Source organism: Sphaeramia orbicularis, chromosome 9 (genome assembly GCF_902148855.1).
Source record: "Sphaeramia orbicularis chromosome 9, fSphaOr1.1, whole genome shotgun sequence".
Classification (NCBI taxonomy): Eukaryota; Metazoa; Chordata; class Actinopteri; order Kurtiformes; family Apogonidae; genus Sphaeramia; species Sphaeramia orbicularis.
Genome location: NC_043965.1, coordinates 26053041 through 26074597, shown reverse-complemented (window position 1 = coordinate 26074597; position 21557 = coordinate 26053041). Strand labels below are relative to the sequence as shown.

General features: G+C 38.7%; 1 protein-coding gene across 2 annotated transcripts in view; it reads right to left on the bottom strand.

The window, feature by feature from the left end:
• The window catches only part of wscd2 (WSC domain containing 2), a 34395-nt gene extending 19912 nt beyond the window's left edge, over positions 1-14483 (bottom strand). The window contains exons 1-3 of one of the 2 annotated variants that reach the window (XM_030143375.1): positions 14250-14483; positions 13931-14111; positions 4577-4717 (exon numbers count right to left, since the gene is read on the bottom strand). The gene's annotated coding sequence lies outside the window, so the exon portion shown is untranslated. The remainder of the gene's footprint in view (positions 1-4576; positions 4718-13930; positions 14112-14249) is intronic. The other variant, XM_030143374.1, reaches the window with a different exon arrangement.
• Between the last annotated feature and the right edge of the window lie 7074 nt (positions 14484-21557).

The window sequence follows — 21557 nt, the reverse complement described above, 5'->3', positions numbered from 1 at the left end:
TAATCTTTGGTGAGCAGCCAACTCAGCTTGTGCTGCAGAGAAATGGATCCACAAGTCAATCCATAAAATATTGTTCATGTCTGTCCTGGGACTCATCGACTAGAACAGGTTTGAGCTCCACAGAGCTGCAGTGAGCTCCACAACACTTTTACCAGCTGTGGCTGTCATCCAGCTGTGAATATGGGTGAGTTCAAAACATGAACCGTACAAAGACAGATGACACCAACAGTGCAATGCTTCTAACAGTATGCATTCCTCTGAAAATCATTCTCACACACCGAGGAGGTCGGATGTTAGGGGTTGGATAATTTTTCCCAACCAAAGCAGATATGAAAAAATGCAGCCTGGATACATGACTCTGCATATGTTATCAATTTCCACCACCACCACCCCCCCACACCAAATAATGATTGCCAAAATGAGTTCTTTTCACTTGAATGTGGGTGAGGCTTTCTAGCCGCTCGACCTCAAAATCTCCAGCATAAATCACACTAGCTGAAGTAAATTAGTTATGCTGTCCTCCCATAGTTTAAAATGAGTTTTGGTTGTGATGTTTTCACAAGAGTTAAAATTGGAAAAAGGCACTTAAAGTGGGAAACAACAATATGATGAACTGTATAAAAAGTCAGCACTGATAGTCATTACACGAAGAAGGAGAAACACACATATAGTGGAAGGAAGAAGAGGTTATCAGGTACAAGAGCACGACAGGAAACCTGCAGACGTCTTTACAGTGTTTATGGTACTGTATGCGCATACTCTCATCCTGCAACAAAACTAACATTTACTGTAACACTTAGGAAGCCTTCAGCTCTTCAGCAGCAGAAGGGTTAACAGCAGAGCAGCCCTGACCCTCCCCTAACCCCAAGGCCTGTCTTTCCGCTCTCCTGGTGTGTTTTGGCCTGGCAGTGCGCATTAGCCATGTTTGTCAGATCAAATCAAACTAAGGATCGCATTCCTCCCCCGGTGATAACACTGACTATGCTTACGTTCAAGTTACAGCAGGGATCCTCATTTTCCAGGCCATCCAACTTATAACACTGACTGGTCTGACACAGACCTCGATCTGTATAAAGATAACCAGAAAGCAGACAGATTGTACACCGGGATCAAGATTTACACTGATGGGTTTTGTTTCAATGAATCTGTAACGTGGTCAGTAAATTCTAAGTGAAAAAAACAAATATCTTGCAAACTAAAGTCATGTGAAATGTCCTGGAGGTATAACAATGTGAAAATGTTACTCTCTAACCAGACTGCAGTTTGCTTGTAAAAAAAAAAGAAACGCTCACATAAACTGCTCAGATGCCAAACTTTTGCTTCATTGCAGAACACATTCAAGTGGCTCACTCGGCACAGATGGCGACTCTTAAGAGTGCATGACCCTTGAGTACTGGTGTGTGAACACGGCAGCTTCCAATAACAACAGCACCCCAGTGCCAAAGCAGTTTTCTTCACTTAGTATTTGGCAAAAGGGTCTATGGTATGTGCTACAGTTCTGGCTTCCCATTTCCATGTCAGTCATTTTAATTAAGCCAGGGTTTGATCTCCGAGTGCGCCGGCATCAGTCATTGGCTTCTTGCCCAATGAACTTAATTACTGGTGGCCACTCAAAAGGAAGCTCGAAAGATGTTAGCAAGGCAGCCTGCAGGAAGCCAGGAAAGAAGTTTCCAAACTCGTGATAAGCTTGCTTAAAATCTGTCATTGTTACTTTTATAATGAAAACCAACAAGAAAATAACAAGAAGGCTATAAACCATTTGTAGATGACAGATGACATTTACTCCCTCTCTGCCACTTCACATATGTCTAAGAATAGCCTTCCACTACACACACTATCATCTGCTGTGCAATATTTAGCAGTTGGCTACGTGTTTCTGATCCAAAGGTATGTGATTAAATGTGGAAAGAGCAAGCCTGATTTGGAAAAACTGTGGACAAGCTGTGATTTGGCAGCAAAAATATTGTATTTCATTAACCTCACTTTAAAGGTCTATTAAGAGACTAAAGACATTAAATGAATGAAACTGCTTTAACATATTTTAGATTTCATTCAGAGTATCATTAGATTTCTATTTGATCAGAACTTTTGTTTCTGACCATGTACTTTTATATAATGTAAATGTGTATATTATAGTTTGTATTAGAGTGGCAAATGCTCTGTGAATATAAAAGCTATATATCTAAATGTATTAAATGAATAAAAAGTAATGCTGTGGGCAAAATTAAAATAATAATCTGGGCAGGCCAAGTTATTCTGACAATGGTCCTGAAATGTTCAATTCACATTTTTCACCAGTGTATTATGACTGATATGTCTATATCTGAATACAAAAAGTAAAAAGAGGAAAAAATGGTCTAGAAGAATGAAAGAAATGTCTGCTTTACTTGGAAACACCATTTAGTTTTCAATTCCCATTTAGCTATAATAGTGATCTCACTCTACATTTTATAAATAATTTTGGCCACAATATCAACCAGTTTTTCAGCCAGTAGACCAGGCAATGCTGTGCTATAAACCTGCCTTCATCACAAGAGGCACTTATCAAAGAGAGTGGGTTTTCCTGCCTCTTGGTGTCATAAAATGATTGCAGTGTTTAGCCCTGCCAGATGCACCATCTCCATGCCTGTGGGTAATTACAAATACCAATGCATTTGATGTGAGCGAGACTGAATAAACCAATCACAGCGAAACTTTTAAGCACACCACTATGAAGCTTAAAAATTAAGCCTAGGATGGCAGGGAAAAAGCTCATTGTAATCCTGATAATACTCAATGGTCCATTAAGCCCACTGGTGACCTTTTATTCTGAAAGAGAAGAGGTAAATTAAAGCATCTAAAAATAATGTAATCCTCCTCTTTGGCTGGTGCACAGTAGCATTAAGCCACAATGTTGTAATTGAGTGACTGATGATCATGAATTTCCCCAGTATGTGGTGATAAGCAACGGGTAGAGATGACAGCAAATGGAAATGAAGTAATAGTAGCTCTATTGTGATTATGGACACAAAGCAGGAGATCAATTAGGTAAAGACAAAGACGGACAAATCATTTCCACAATGTCAGGATTTGAACTAAATCTTTCCAGTTGTCGGCTCGTTAAATTGTGAAGTATGTACACCATAACTGCTGAAAACACCCCTGATGCTGACGGAAGTGGTATTTTCCTCTGCAAATCTACACAAAATACTAAGATTCCTGTTGTGTAAGTCTCTGATCCCTTCACTCAGTGGTCGCTGCTCCCACATCCCACTTGGCCACATAGATGGACATTTGAGAAACAATCACTTGAATCGGTCCTCTCTAATGTCTTTATAAAAGACGTAATTATTCTGCAGTGGGGAGGCGCTGTCAATGGGAGATCAAATGATGTCTTCCTCTATCCAACCTTAACAAAGCTCCTTATTCAGGCCTGACAGAATATCTGCACTTTTTTTTTCCCAAAGAGAAAAAAAGCCTTTTCCCCCTTCTCCTCTCTCACCTTCACTAAGCACAGAGGATCCCTCTGTTTTAATTAAAAGTTCATTCTCCCAGCTCAGTTATGCTGTGAATCCCAGTCCTCTGTGCATGAATAGATTTAAGCCGGACTTGCAAAAGGTTTCTGCAAATGTTTAGTTGGTGTGGTGGAAGGAGGAGGAGTGAGGAGGGAAATAGGAAATGCCTATGTATGGAGCAACTTCTAACAGCACGTCAAACTGCGAAAGCACGACACAGCTCAACAACTAAGAAACACAGTTACATATTAACTGAGGACGAGACACTTTTTTTTCTGTGTAGGACAATGAGAAAAGCTACTGTTCACATAACAAGTTTTGTCTGCAGAAACAGAGAGTGGCTGTTTGATTCAGTTACAGTAAAAAGTGACTGTCATCTTAAAAATCTCGGTAAAAGCAAAACCAACAGAACTTCAACCATAATCTGACCTGATGACTGATATGGTTAAAGAAGCTGTGGCGCTTCTTTGTGCAGCCAGGAAACCGCACAGTCATTGTACCTCTTGTTCTCAGGAAATAGTTACAAACCACCACTTGAAACACAAATTGATAGTTTTCTACGTGTCTACTCTTAAAAAGGTTAAACAAACAGGGTGAAACATGTAAATTAGTCAGCTGATAGGCAGATTGTTTCGTGGGAGGCTGTTTTTCCTTTCACTCTTTCTACTCTGCAAGTCCAAGTCAATATTTTCATACTTATTTGTGACACATGACACTGAGGCTGTATGAGCTGTCTCTAAAAAGGTAAGAGTATTTCACAAAATGTTCAAGCTTTTTTTTTTTTGGATCAGAGCTACATAACTCACCGCAATCACACGATCAGCCTATTTTCAATTGTACAATCACTAAATGCCGCAATTTAATGGTGTGTGTTCGGTGACGCTGATCAGGAAGGTGTGTTTTTAAATTGTTAGTCTATAATTGAATATTTAAGTTGAAAAAAGACACATCAGAAAGTGATCAGAAATCTTTGCATTTCCTTTTCTCAAATCCCTCTACACTGTCCATAATCATCACTACGTGACTTTCTCAGTCAGAATACGATCCCGCAAATAGGAAATTACAAGTAAAAACAAACTGACGTTGCTGTTATGAATTCCAAGAGCAGTTTTCAGCAGTGGTGTCTTATCATAATTTTGTAGACTCAGTGGTGTGTGGGAAACTTATTCTCAGAGGAAGATGTTGACACAACTGTCCCTCTGTATCACACAGCTCCTTCTGGTCTGTTGGACAGAGTAAGAGCACAAAAACAGTCGGGTGTTCAGTGGTGCAGTGAGAAAGGAGACACTTTACTGCAGGACACACATTCAAGCTCCTGTGTCAATGAGCACCCACTCTGCTGAAGTGTCCTTAAGCAAGAATCTGAATCATCCAGCACTGCTGTTACAAGGCTAACCCTTAACTGTAACCTTCTGCAGTGGAGGAGGACTGAAAAAGCATTACATATTTATATCGACGGTAATGTGATAAATTGAATTTCAGTAAGGAATTACTTTACCAAAGGCAGCAACTATTACTGTAAGATGTGGAGAAGAAAGTGCTTGAGGACCACTAGAGACCGTCTGAGTGAGGATGAAGTCAATAGCATTTGAAGTGATCAATACTGACAAAGTCTCACTTCCCTCTTTTTCATTTTCGAAAATGACTAATCCCACACAGCTGCATTTATTTTCAGGAGTATCTCCCTTTGCCTGGTTTATCCATTGGAGTTTTCAGCAACTTTTTGACCAACAATATCCATGATCACTAGATAAGCCCTCAGCTTCATTCCAAACTGGGTAAAGAGAGGATTAGAGAGGTTACTTAAGATGTTGATAGGTGAAGCGTTGATCCCACCCTGTGCACCACAGGCTGGGATCATTCCAGACAATACAAAATCCAAAACCAGCCTGTTGCTGTCTCAGCATGACGCATGCTTAAGGCATTCATTAAAACATTCAAGTATATTGCAATTCTCAGAAAACAGCAACATTACTACATTAATCCAGTGGATACAGACATGAGCAATTTTGTAAACTCCATTCACTGCCTTCAAAGAAAATAAAAATTGACTGCATTGACACAAAAATCAATGACTCCGCAGTAAAGTAGGATGACATTGATTATTTTAATTATATGCCAGTTATATAAAGACTAATCAATTCATCATTAGTCTATGAAATGTCAGAAAATTGATGTAAATCCCTGATGCAATTTCAGAGATTCCACAGAGACATCGTATTTTGTACAACTGACAATACTACATGGTTTTTTCATAATACAGAAAAACAATATGTAATGTAACAAATTATCTACTACACTGAATCCAATTCTAGTTACAAGTATCTACATTTAACTCTTCAAATTAGATGCATGTGCCTTTTAATGATTAAACATTAGGCATTTTGACAATCTTCTTGGAAAAACAAGGCTTTTTGGTTCTTTTTTTCATATAATTAAAGCTGCAGGAGCTAAAATTACAGACATAAAATGGAATTTGAAAATACACCCTTTCCTTCTGCAGTTCTCTCTTCCATGTCCAAATCAAAAGGCTAAATCCAAACATAAATGACTTACTGCTGCGGAAAAAGGAAGCCACTTTTCCAACTGTCCTGTCGAGTAACAGAATAGAGCAGTATACACATGACTGATCACATACACACACACAAACACACACACGCACACACACTCCTTTCTCACCTTTCTAAACACTTGACTGTCAAATGTTTGTTCCCTCTAAGACACTTAAACTACAATATCCTGAATGGTAATTATGGAGGTTTTGCTCTATAGCAAAACAGCAACCAGTTTCAACTGATTGTATCATTAGTAGATCAGATTACAGTGTAAACGTTAAAAACTATGCAGGTAAAACTCTGCTTTACTATTAAAGATGAATACAAATGTGACCTTCTCCCAAGTGCAAAAAGCAGTTCTGCTACATTATTCAATGCATACATCTCGGCACCCAGACAACCTAGAGCTAAATCCAACTACTTCATGTCCCATTGTTGAGTCTTTTCAAAGACTATCTATAAGATTACACACACTGAAGGAAGAGAAGACAGTTACAACACAAGTAGACACAGCACAGAAAAATGCACAAAATTCCCTCAAAAATGTTGCAGTTGAGCTGTATGTTTGCTTGCCCCTCTAACTGCTGCTCTACACAAGTACTATTTAGTTGTTTGTGATGAGCTGAGCAGCAAACTGGGTGCAGCCGGCTGGATGCATTCATTTGAGGAACATGAAGTGTGTGTGCAGGGTGCTCTGTAAACATGCCTTGCAAAATGTGTACTGAACCATGGGCCTCATCAGCATCACGCATATCTGCCTGTAAAGGTCGTACAGCACCAGGGGCCTGCTGTCAACAAATCTTTCCCAATTACATATGAACATCATTAGACGCCTTGTTGCTCATACATTCTATTTTTAGTCAGCTGTTGTTGTCATTAAGTTGTCATTGTGCATTTCATGATTGTCACATGAAGTCTGAAATCTGAAATGACAAACCATGACAGTGTAAGTGAAAGTCAGTCTTCCACTTCATTTTTAATGCTATACTTGCACACATTAACTGTTACTGTAATTATCAAACATTAAATGTTAAAAAATACTGTAAACATAATTTTCATTTAAGATTAATACTGAGAAATAAACTGGTATAGCTTGATTAGAGGAAGTGAAATGTAAACATTGTGAATAATTGATAATATACTGACTAGGAAATTACATTAAGATGCTTATTTTGCTCATCATTAGCACATAACAGTAATCTGAGCACAATAGTGTTAAAAACCTTAAAGCATGAATGTGAAATCTAAAGGAAGTTGAGGAAAGGTCACTACTGCAATAATGGAAAGGTTACATGTATACACAGGAGAGCACAGTAGTATGCAATTAAATGCGCCTATGTGAGTGTGTGGAAACTGAAATGGGGGAAGTATCTGGGGATTCAGGCTTTCTGACAGCTGCCTGCTTTGGGCTCACAGCAAAGAGCGAGCCTCAGTGCCGAAGCCTTTCCTAAGATGAATAAAATATGACGAGCGCATACAGTAGTGTTTCAGTGTTACTCTGATGCAACACGGAACAACATCTCTAAAGCAAAGGAAAAAATGGACAAAAGCTATGTGTGTGTTAGTGATTGTGTGTTTACAACTGTGTGTCCTCAGAGAAGGAGGCAAAAGTACAAAAAAGTAGAATAATATATGCTCTTTAGCCCAGAATGGATAATTTGATCAAAATTGCTAAAACCATTTCCTCTCTTCCAGTTTCTCTACAAACACAAATGTTCTGCTCTATACACATTATGTTTGATGTTGAAATGCATCAAACCCATAAATATTAACCATTAATATAAACCCAGAGTTTATGTAAAAGGCTTCTACCGCTGGTGCCACAATGGAGCAATTAACACAGGCTGCATATTTTTTAAGTAATTTGTTTTAGTGCCTCAGAAATTCAAGGAGGTTCATGCTCAATATATACAAAACTGGTGAAAAAATTAAGAGACCGCTCCAAATGTCTAGATCTGCATCCCACTAAAAGCCTCTGAAATGGGATCAAAAGGAAGATGGAAGATCACAGGCCACCAAACACAGTTGATCTGTTTGCGTTTTTGTGCCAGGAAACGGCATAAAGCACCAACTGTAAAGTGAAAGACTGGAGGAGAGCGTGCCAACATGCTTGAAAGCTGTAATCCACAATCAGGGTTATTTCACCAAATACTGCATTGATTTCTGAACTAAGTTCAAACATTACTATTGTGTATATTATTTTTATTCTTCAAGCGCTGAAAAAACACTGCCTTTCTTCTTAATTTCAACAGTTGTCATTTTCTGCAAATAAATGCTCATAAATGACAATATATTTATTTGGAATTTGGGAGTAATGTCAGTAGTTTGGAGAATTAAAAAAGATGACTGTTTTGCTGAAACACATAAAACTAGTAGCTTCATAAGTGGTAGAGTGGCGATTCCTGATGTTATTTTACTGAGAGATAGCAGGGGTTAACTTTTAATCTTAGCAATGTGCAGGAATAAGTGTGCAGAAATACAATCCAAACACAGACTGTTGTTTAATGAGCAAATTGTTGTGGGTTCTGAACAAACAAAGGACGGCAATTAAAGTGCTCTTGGTCCATTCTAATAGTTCTATAAAAAAAAAGTTCAAGATCCACCACAAAAAGTCAAACAATGCCAATAGCGCAGCCTGTTTTGGCCTCAGTTAATTTACAAACACTGCTGGTCTGTGTTGAAGTTGTCACAACTGACTCAGGAGAGAGTTACATCCAAGAGTCAGTGAAGCGCTGGGTGGAAGTTGGAGCTGAGTCACTGCCTGCCCCATAACCAGCCTGTGAAAGCCATGAACACAGTCACAGAGGCACAGAGGTGACGGGTGCGTGGTTGACCAGGCGTGCTTCATTTACTGTGTGTGATCATTCCTAACATCACGGCCAACCTGGGCAGCTTCACAGACAGATGGAGAATATTAGCGCTGCAGAAGAACTAATGTGCATACTTACCCCCAGATACAGAAAAGTAGCTGATAAATGAATAGACTTAGACACTTGTGCTGCTTGGTGGTGCTGGTAAGTTAAAGGATGAACATAAGGCTGGTGTAAGAATAATAATCCTTAAGGCTGAATATATATATACAGTATATATATATGCTTGGGTATTTTTATGCATATATATGGAGAAATCCCAGTAGATGCAATTACAGAGCATGATCTATCAGGAGAATATGCTACATTTTCCCTTTAATGACACACTCCCCATAGAAAATACACACAAAGTAGTTTATCTGTTTCAATGCTAGGGTGTTTTATAATTCCATGATAAACACAGTGGAAGATGGGGGGTGTACAAGCACATCCAGATTTGACCGACTAGTTAATTTCTCACCAATGTGGGAAATTTCTCCAGTGGGTGACATTGCAATTAGAGCTCAGCACACTGAGAAGAGATCTGAAGTTGCTCATGACACTGACTGCACAGGCTGACGGACCCAGAGGAGCTCCACTCCTCCGACTCTTTATCACGTCGGGGCTCCTGCTGCTGCACTGCAGTATTGTTAAGATGGGGCTCATCAAAATCCCTCTCTAAAGAAAGGCCTGTCTAATTCTTCATAGTGCAGTCTGCATCGAAGATCGCTGCTTGAGAAAATACCTCTGGGCTGCTCACTAACATGTTTACAACATACAACACTAACATTACCGACCTAATAGAGCTTTAAAAAGAATCCTTTATATGCTTGCTATCATAAAACATCCCAGCAAACAAGCCTGAAATCAATGAAAACTAATTAGGATGTTTTTATCATTATTTCCACATTAATTTTCATGTGCTGCTCAAGTTATAAATTATTATAACGTGGGATCTCATTGAGCCGTACCTAGGATCTTTATTCTGACATAGAGCACTTACCAAACATAAACGCTCTCATACTAACACCCCAGTAGTACTGAGACTATTTTGTCCTCCAGTTTCCAAAAAGTGGAGTTGGTAAACTAAATTTCCCTGTTTAAAGTCTCGGCTGTTGCCAACTTGGAGCTCTGTGGGTACAGCAGGTAACAGAAAACAGAACCCAGCACTTTAACACTGACAAAGGCCTTTTTGTGAAGGAGGGATCAAGTTGAGGAAGGGACAACAGGGTCTGCTACTCAAGGTGAGCAATTACAGTGGTGATGTGCTAATCTCAGTGACTGGCAGTGTCTCAAGGTCGGCGTGGAGCACGCACAATGAGCCTTTATTTCCACATTTATATTCCCTATCTCATACCACTCAACTTTTGTTCATATTTTCTCACTTACTTTCACTGCCTTTTCTTTTTTCTCCTTATGAAGTATGTACTCTCATATGCATATGCAATGTAAATATTCTGCCTCGAATAAGCATGTAGTGTCAGACATTTTCAGAAGGCAAACACATAGTTCAGGTCAGTCTGAGGGGAGCCGAGTCCATGCCACATCTGGGATCTGACTGACCTTCGGCTGAACAGTAACAGTGTTGTTGCAATAACTCAGGTTTGAGGATAAACTGGTTTTGGAAGAAAGAAGACGTCTTTCTCTTCCCTTAAAACGCTTCTGTTTCTTTAACGTAGTTTAGAATATTTCATGCCTTAACACATTCAGACACTGTATCAGCTCAATATCTAATATCTTTAATAGTAGACAGTTTATTTTCCTTGTTTTGTATAAGCTAACACTCCCTCATTCCACAGCTCCAAATTTTATGACTTGATAGTTTTCTTTTCCGGTTAATTAGATTTTTTCTTGCTTGCTTAAATTTGTACTATCATTTATACACCAGATAAAAACACACACAAGTGTATATCACGTCTGAATATTTATTAAAACCATTTACTAAAACCATTTTCTTTGTATATTATGTATATTTTTGTAAGATGATTGATAGCAAGACATAACACCAGGGGATTTGGGGTATTTAAGACGGCTTCTCAGTATATATTTTCTCCAGAAGTCTGAAGTCTTGAAGAGCAGTGCTGCTTGAAACGTTATAGCTGGAATAAATCTTTGCACAGGAGCTACCCTGGTGTGTGGGGTTTTTTTCTTGTTCAACTTTTGTGATATTATTAATTACTCTGTGTGACTACTCACTAATGGGGATATGCATGTTTTGATGTTTTACAACACCAGATAAAAAACATGACTTCTTATTGCATCCCTATTGCAACACCAATACTATACTACACATGTTATGTACATGTAAAGACACAATAATGATCTAAACTAATGATGCAAGGAGTTTTTTCTGAAGCTCCACATCGACAAGGAAATAAAAACACTTGTAACTCGGCTCAATCTTCCACTAACGAGGACACAGACACCATTAACACCCCACAGTTCACATTAGCTTCAGTTGGATAAAATTCTCTCCATCCTAGCCCCAGCAGGGAGCCTGTCTGTGAAAGAAAAGCCACAACTAGTCTGAGTTTGAAAAACATCACTGGTCATTTAACTTTAATCCAGTCATTGTTGCATATATAAAAAAGGTCTTTCTTCACATACACTGTTTGCAGATCAAAAACTAGCTCAACAGTTAGATAGATATTGTTTGTGTTGTTTGCTGCTGAAATCTGTGTGTACTGACAGAGACTTGGCCTTATGTTAAAGATTAGATTTTGGATTTCGCCTGATGTCTGCCACACAGTATTGCCTCAACTGCCAGTCTAGTCCGTGATTAACTAGATACTTCTTACGGAAAAGGTCTGGTGTCGTAAATAATCCTTCCATAAGCTGAAAATCTGGCTGAGATGTGAATGCAGCATGGCTGACCCACTCCTTGGATCTATGTAACCGTAACATAGTTTTAAAGGCTATCCTCTTTTGCAAATAATCTTTTCTTTCAAGGAAAATAAAATGAGCAATTTCAAAACAAAATGTTAAGTGCACTTCAATTAAAATAAAACGCGATGTCATAGTGTGTGAATCTATCCGCTTTTGAATGTCAGATGCTATAAACAGTCGGTAACTTTCAGCATGTCACTGGCGAAGACAGCAGAGTATTTAATGCCAAGCTATTTTTGTATGAGCTTTAATGAGGACATCCTTCCTTGGCGGTGATATATGAGGAGCAACTACGCCATTAAATGTCCACACCGCTACTGTAGCATTACACCACTGTTACTGCAGTGTGGTGGTCAGCATAAGCAAACTCTAATTCCTGTCAGTTCCTCTGGCGGTCTTCAAAGCCTGAGTCTATTGGACATGATCCATGGCACGTCCCTGAGAGGTCGCCAAGAGGATGAAGAGATAAGCTCTGGAGGAATTCAAAGCCTTCTCACTCTGCTGCTGGCCACCCCATCGACACACCAAAGACTTCACATCTGAGCCACTTCTAGGTTCCTCTCTGTGGCCTGAGTAAAGCTCACCTCTGATAAAGACCTCAGCAGTAAATTTACAAAGACATTTTTGTTTCAGGATCCAGTCCTCACAGATTCACACCACACTGAGTATCAAGAGTGAGTCCCACTGGTGATGTTCCATTTTAATACAAGAGGGGCTCCAGGTGATATAAAATGCTGTGACTTTGACCATTATTATTCACAAACCAATGTCAGCAGTGGCAACAGCACTGTTTTTCAGTTTTGTTTTGTTTTTTTTGGCGTACAAATATGAATAGCTGCTCTTGGCTTATTTCTCTGGCGTCTGCTAACTTGTGCCTCAGGGTAGACTGGGCCCATGGGACGGCACAGCCACTACTAGCATCATTAAAATCAATGTGAATATGTGATTTTATTTTTAAAATGAACATCCTTGCATTTCTGCACAAGTGTAACCTCATTACTGCAATAATGCGATGGAAAAACCCCATTACTAGAGGGGTTCAATTAGAATTAGGAGGTAAGGGAGCTTTAATTTTCATTTTCCAGTGATGTTCATGGTATTGATTAATTTTGCTTGGTCTAGATTCATGAGCTATGGGCTGAACTGAGCGCTGTAACAAAAGGTCTGTATGGTTTTTATTTACTGCAGTGCCATGTGCTGAAATAGCAGCAACACAAGCAATTAATGCCATTCATCAATTGATTTTAACAACATTGCGATCAATCTTAACAACCATTATCTTCTTCTACTTCAACACTTCTCACTGAGCATTTGGTTCAATACAATGATCTACAGTACACTGAGGTCATCAGAAACAAGAAGTGGATGCTGCTGAATTTGCATTATTCCATTAAAATTGTAGTAGTGTGTGTGCGTATGTGTGTGTGTGTGGGGGGGGGGTAATTAATGTCCCTGCAAATAAGTGGAGCTCTTACTCTATAACTAAAGGACGAAATGAAGGGAGAAAATGCACTTCAGGTTCTTGGCGAGTCTGAAATTGCAGCTCTGGTTAAAAATTAGCAGGTGGGCTTTAATGAAAGTCAAACCACTTCACACTGTGGAGCAAATGAAGATCCTGTTCCCTGCTGCTTATAGTTAAATACTAACGCACCTTCAGCACCTACTAGACATGACAATTTTCTTAAGTCACTTTTAACATCTGTCTCCGATAAAACTAGAATCTAGTAAAAAAAGATAAAGCTGCCACTCCCATGTTAACTTGCCAATTCAACAACAAGTAAATAATAAAACTCAGGAGGTTTTTATATGCAGTAGACAGACATATCAGGACAGATCAGGACATTACCTTTAGTTGATTAGAGTATTTTCATGTCTTCAGGTATCAGAAAGATCAGACATATCACCTATAAGCAGACAACACCTCCTGCAGCTATACTTCTTTAAAAACAAGTGTCAGTTTCTTTGTACACACTGAAAAAGGAGTGATCATATAATAAAAGGATGATAATAAGAAGCTGCAGTGGCTCTGGTCCAGTTAACCAACAGTGTAGCCACACAGTCCTGTCTAATATCACAAATACAGACAACACCAGCAGCTTCTACCTTCTGGATCAGATTGAATGTATTTGTTCAAACCTTTCCTTACCTTAAAGGCGGCTTCAGCAGATGGTTTGGACGCAACTCAGCTGAAGATGGTCATGTCTCGGGCTCAGGCGTGATGTTTCATCTCCGCGATTTTGCAGCCACATCCGAGCAGCAGCAGCAGCAGCAGCAGCAGCAGTGTGTTGTCTGAAAAGCTGGTTTTTCTGCGTCCATCCGAAGGCCACCTGCGTTAGTTGGACAGTCAGATTAGCTCGTGCGGTTCTTCAGTGCTGTTCAATAACGTGCTGTAATGAAACGCTACAGATTCTAGCTCTCAGTCGGAGAAAAGGGGGAGTCATGGGAATGGCCCTGCAGAGGCTCACCAGTCCGTCCGAGGCGCAGCTCAAACACTCCCTCCTACGTTGGACTCGTTCCCGTCATCCTCTCGGGTCAAAGTGTGGATGAGATGCAGGCGGTGGGTCGACCTGTCTTCTTCTGTCGTCTGTCCGATGTGAAGGAAGGCTGTTTGACGGTGCGGAGAAGCAGCGCCGCACCGTGCGCTCTGCTCTCCCGCGCGGACCAACAGCACTGCCTGCTGTACTTAAAGGGACACAGCAGAGGCAGGAGCGGCGCGAGGACACACGGGCTGTCTGAACTGGGCGCGAGGATTCCTGGCCCACACAGATGTTTGACGCGGAGTGACAAATGTACAGATGTGGGGAAGTTCAAGTGGGTTGTGAGCATGTTGTTCACGCTCACGCAAAGGGATATAGCTTTCATAGACACAAAAGTCAAATGTATACTTTAACCCTCCGGCACACTTTGCTCTTCGTTTTAAAAAACTTCATATTATTTTTCACAATTTAAAGAAGGAATTCAAAAGTTGTTCATTTTTGCATGATCTTTAAAATTCTGGCCACCAACTAAAATTTTCACATTGTAAACAAAAGAAAATTACAAGATTAGCATCTGTCTCCCAAGTGTGCCTAAAACGCACTATTTCTTACATTTGATATGTATGATTAGGGCTGACCTTGATTTACAAAAATAAAATCAAATTAGAGCAGAAAAATAAATCAATATATATTTAATAGTTTGATTTATAGGTGTGCATTTTTGGCACACTTGTTGAAGGATGCTAGTATTTTTGAACATTTGACGAAGCGCCAAAAATAATAATACAAATTAACCAGTGTTTGAGTTAATCATTGACATATGCCAGGCTGCAAAAATCAAATAATATGTGATCCACTTTTTATGTAGTATACTGAAAAAAAAAATTTTTTTTTTGTGTTTTTTGCATCCAAAAAAAATGGTTAGTTTACATTACAAACACAGCATTTAAAGGGTTAAAAAATGTGACAGTTATTGAGTATTTGGTATTTTTATTTATGGCTCAAGTTGATGAAATAGAAAAAAGCGTAAAAGAATTAAAAACAAACTGTATGAATTTTTTTTTTTTTTTTTTTACATTATTCCACAAGTGCGCCAAAAAGGCTCACTTGGTGCTTAGCAATTACTAAGCACTTGTAAGGGCCTTGGTGGACGGGACACCGAAGGGTTAAACCTGGACAGTAAAAACCAAGAGTGCCAAAATAACTCTTAGAGAGTTGAATTTAACTCTGTTTCAAACAACATGTGGTCCCACTCAAAATGAGAATATAATTTATTCTATGGCCAGTGTCAAATTTTCAGAGTTAATTCTACACAATTCAGTGTTGAAATTAACAATGAAATGTGTAAAAAAAAAAAAAAAATTAGCACTGGTGTTTTCACACTGTTGTGAGTAATAACTTTGTAGTTATTTTTACCCCAAATTTTGTTACTAATTTTAATTAATTAATATTGAAACAATGTAGAGATGCAGGGGGTTGTGACATGATTTTCTAAATTTTCTTGAAGTGGTTGTTAGAGTAGTAATATAGATTAAATGATTTACTGTTATACTCTAAAATATGGATATTTGCTTTAAGGCAGGGGTGTCAAACTCCTTTTAGTTCAGGGGCCACATTCAGTTAAATTTGATCTGAAATGGGCCAAACCAGTAAACTTATATGGTAACATATAAATAATGTCAACTCCAAACTTTTCTCTGTTTTAGAGCAAAAAAAGTAAAATTACATTGTGAAAATGTTTGCATCTACAAACTATCCTTTCAAACAATGTGAATAATATGAACAAACTGAAAAAATAAGAGTAATTTTAACATTATTATGCTTTAGTTTATCATTTTACAAATGTACATTATAACTTACAGATCACAGTGGATCTACAAATACACAAAACATTTAATAACAGGTGTAATATCGTTAAAATTGTACTTACTTCTCTTAAGACATTTCAGGTTACTCATATTTGTTCAGGTTCAGGTTTTTGCAATATTATGCTTTGTTTTAGTGTAAATACATAAAAACATTTACATTTACAAGGTGAAAAATTTGGAGTTGGGAGTATTTATAGGTTATGATTGACCCACTTGAAATTGAATTGGTCTGAATGTGGAACCTGAACTAAGAGGATCATTAATATCTTAGTATGATATTTGCATTTCACAAATTCATCCCAAGGGCCGGCCTGGACCCTTTGGCAGGCCGGATTTGGCCCCCAAGCCCCATGTTTGACAACTGTGCTCTAAGAGATTCAGACAACCCAAGAAGTGCCTTTTCTTTAAAAGCGCCAAGGCCATCACATTTTAAACCATGATTGTAGCGACAATCAGATAAGGTATTGTTCTGCCTACAGGTTTGACTAATGGTGTCACATCAATAAAAAAATAAACATAAAAAGGCCAATAAACATTGTAAAAATGACACATTAACCTGAATAAACATTATCACAACACCCCCCAAACCCTTGCACAAAAAATAGAACACAATAAGTAGAATGTCCTGTACCCATAATGCAATGTGGGAGACTGGCACTAATTATCACTCTGTAGAGTTGACTTTTACACTGCATCTGTGCAGAACTTTACACTGACTTTTAACTCTACTGTTAGAGTTTGTTTACTCTCCATAGAGCTATAAATACTCTATCTAGGTTAAAATAGCTTGACTGAAATATTGACACTGCATTTTTTACTGTGTGGGGTGTCACTTATTTTAGTTCAGGGGCCACATACAGCCCAATGTGAGCTCAAATGGGCAGTAAAAGAATAACATAATAACCTTTAAATAATGTCAACTACAAACTCAATGGTTCAGAGTGAAAAAAGAACAATTACATGATGAAAATGTGGACATCTACACACTATCCACCATAAACATCTATGAACAACCTGAAATTTAAGAAATGTGAGTGTAATGTGTGCAATTTTATGCCTCAGCTTATCATTTACACACATACATTCACACACAAATATATACAACACATGTACAGATTGCAGTCATACAGATATACTAAGGCACAAAACATTTATTAACAGCCATTATATTATTAAAACTGTACCTTTTTCTAACGATATTTCCGGTTGTTTGTATTTGTTCAGGCTGGTCACATTTTATTGTGAAAGGATAGTTAGTAAATGTAAATATTTTCAGAATGTCATGGGTGCCACACTCCTTTTAGTTCAGGGGCCACATACAGCCAAATCTCAACTAAAATAATAACATAATAACCTATAAATGATGACAAGTTCTTGTTTTAATATCTTCAGTGTCATTTTTGCACTTTGCAAATGTACCCTACAAGCAAACTGGACCCTTTGGTTGGCCATTTTTGACCCGCGAGCCATATGTTTGACACCCTAGATCTAAACCATCCAAATGTTGTGGGACAGGATGGACCATAGATGTGCGATCCTCTGCTGTTTCTACTGATTGATATATCTGGAAACAATACAAAGTGGTAATGTACTTGGCACTAACTACATCTAACTTCCATGATATTGATGGAATTGGCTCAGGCAAGAGTGCTATCAGGGATTTTAGGGCCTGTGAAAAGAATAACACTCTGGAGCCCATCACTTCATTGCTGCAAGCCGTGCAATCCCTGAAAATATAACACTGCAGCCATGGATCAATAATCTGTTTTCAGTAGATTTCATGATTTTGCGCAAGATTGATGAGAAAGGTACAAGTTCTACCTGTAAGTCATGGGCCCTTAGAATCATTATCAGTTGTATCCCCCTTATGGTGCCCCTGGGCTCAGGGTCAGGATCCAGCTGGACCCTGATAAAGACTAACTGACTCAAATTTGTAAAGTGCTATATATTCAACCATCATTCATACATTAAAGTGTGCACATGGAGATATGGGGGATGTTTAGGGTAGCACAGATGTTATTGTGTATGTGTGCAATACAGATGTTAATGATTGGTCTTTAACCTTTATAGTGCCAAACTCACAGCAAAAATCCAAGGGCTGCAAAAAAGGCAAATGAGCTAAAATACAAAAGCCAACTCAGGCCACGCACCAGTGTCACACAGTTTTGATTAATTCTGTGACTTGTTTTGCCTGTTCTGCATTCACATTTTAATCCTGCTGCCTGTTTCTGCTTCTCCAACCTCCAGATGTTCAGCTGCAGTGTGCTTCCCTGCTGTACACGAGATTTCTAGCATCAGATCAGGGCGATCATCCATCCTGTTAAACTGCAAATCTCCTTGTGTGTTAACTGTGCTCTTCAATCAGTTTTATCATTCTGTCCCTGGCGGTCACTGCTGTTAAATCAATAGCTAAGAACAACTGCATCATTAGATCGTCCTTGAAAAAACAAAACAAAACAAAAAAAACATGTGGGCAAATAAACATTCACATGCAAACCAGAGTGCACATCTGGACACAGGAACATTTACGTAACAGTTCTGGCCCAAGTCCACTTAGTTTCAGAATATGAGAGGATATTTAACAAAGGAATGAATTTTTAATGAGATAGTTGTAGGTTTTTCTCCCCTACAGCACCAGTACCTGTAGTTTGAGTTAACCGCTCCCTTATTACAAGCTTAACTTTAGTCTGTCCTTAAGGAATCATGTGCTGACACAACAGAAATGACTCTGCATATTTCACTTACATCAATTCATGAATTGGTTGCTGTCTGTGCTGTCGCCCATAGCGCTGTCACCTACAATTATTCTCTTCTACATGGTGACTCAGCATTGCACTCTAACTTAGAGGGCCACTCTTGAAATTACCACTGTGCATTGGTGTTATTACTCATGCTGCATCAGGCAGACTGCAGCCAAACAACAGTGTCTGGTATGTGAGAGAGGCAAATGCTTTTGTGGGTTTCTCTAACAACACTGAAATACAAAGACATGCAGATACACAGAACAGACTTACAAGGTGTTTTGTATATCTGCATTTGCATACAGATAAGAGACGTTCTTCTTGCTTTTTGCATGTTTCTAGTTCCAAAGCAAGAAATCGAGAGTACATATCTGCATTTACATACAGATAAGCGACGCCCTTCCTGCTTTTAAGCATGTTTCCAGATCCAAAGCAAGAAATCAGGGGTACATTATGCGCTGCATACAATGAAGGCAGTATATTGACCTCTGTGTGATCACCACTGGTACATGTCTACCTCACATAAAGAGACAGAAGTAAATAAACAATAATGGGCTCATTGTGTTAAAACTCTGCACTCTCCAGGGGATATGTTGGCGGTGGTATGACGGGGGACGGAGAGAATTTACCCTGTTTTCAGATTGTGGTCAGTTAAATTGTTCTTCTGATGGTTCTGTTTCATGTCAGGATTTGACAGATGGCTGTTGTGCATACAAATAGTACACAACCCAGCAAATAGCTCAGATATGAAATCACACGGTTGGATCTGATCCTCATTACATCCTGTACAGCTTCACGTATTTAAAGCAAAAGCAAAAGAACAGTGTTTATAACAGACAGACAGACAGACAGACAGACAGACAGACAGACAGACAGACAGACAGATAGATAGATAGATAGATAGATAGATAGATAGATAGATAGATAGATAGATAGATAGATAGATAGATAGATAGATAGATAGATAGATAGATAGATAGATAGATAGATAGATAGATAGATAGATTAGGGCTGTCAAAATTAACACATTCATGTGGATTAATCCATCATCATGATTAATTAGATTAAAAAAGTTTTACACAACTAACCCATCAGAATCACTCTGAATGTCTCTGCCAATGCATTTGGGGCGGTTTGTCCAAGTAGAGCTACTGTCACGCATGTGCATTTGACAGTCCTAATATACACACACACACACACACACACGCACACGCACACGCACACGCACACACACACACACACACACACACACACTTAAATTCCTTGTTTTTAAAGAGAAGTTTTACACAAAAGACCAAACTCTTCTGCTATAAACAGACCCTCACAAAAAAGTAACAGGAGCTACTACAGAAAAAATCTCAATACTGCACTTTTGGGAGGGGAAAACATGTAATTTGTCATATACTATGTGACCTAGTGCATTGTGAACCTCTAACGCACTCCCAGAGGAATGACAAGTATTCACTCTAGCAGTCAACATCACATGCAAGGTAGTAAAGACCTCACACTGATGTCAGCCGACAACACGAGAACTGTTGTCACATTGTTATCGATCAGTTTCAGGTTGCTCCATGAAAACTGTCACGAAATGAAAATCAAAAAACCCCAAGCTTTGAAAAACACCATTGTCATGATGCTGGGGCATCAATGACAAATTTAAGGTGTGTTTTGAAGTGCTAAGCCTAAATTAACTGTCACATGAGATCAGAGGCAGGTAAAGTGCACTTGGGAATGTAAGTGTAGCCTCCAGTGAATGGGGAACAATAAAGTGTCATTACTGTAACTCTACCTGCCTGCAACGTTGACACAATTTCTGCCTGTAAACATTCTTTTAAAGGCGGTCTTTCAATTCCACATACATGTAACTGAGACGCAGAGGAAGAAGCACGAGTTAGTTCTCATCTTGACACTACACGTGAGCTTACTGTAGGGCAACAATTAACTTAGCTCTAATTATTTTCTTGATTAAATGTAGTTAATTAAAGTTTTTTTTATCTTAAGGTACTGGAGAATATCGATGTCAGTCACTTTTAATTGTGTTAGACAATAGCTCACTACTATAAAAAAAAAAATACTACTGCATTATATTTAGAATATATTCAAAGAGAAAAATAAAAAATCAGATAAAAACATTTACACAGGTACATTTTCCTGAGACAGTATGCTGTATATTGTTGATAATTCTCCTCAACTGATACAAAACATGCACTCTAACACTTTTGAGGCCATTGTCAATGGAAGTGAGGCTGACTGTAGCCGTGAATAACAAACACAGACATCGACCGAATTGATCTAGTTTTCGTTTTCTCTTTTTCTGCAGGGATATTGCTGATCGTGCTACTTTCTCATGTCAATTGGTTGATAATCACGTGTCATGTTTATTGATCTGCTTAGAGATTTATTATCTTCCCTCTAGCCATCTACTCATAGGACCCATCTGTGTTTTCGACCAGGCTCAAGAGTGAAGCCTCCTCAGTCTGATTTTTGACTGTTTACTGTTGTTATTTGCTTACTGTGTTTGTTTTTTTGATGTTCAGCCATTGAGAAACCTTGTCTTTTCTTTTTGGAATTGCTATCATTGATTTGACACAGGAATAACACAATCAATAGTGCAGTGGGTTTGGACTGTGTTTGACCTTTAAACCAATAAACACTTGCTTCCTAGTCCGCAGGCGTCTTTTTGGCAA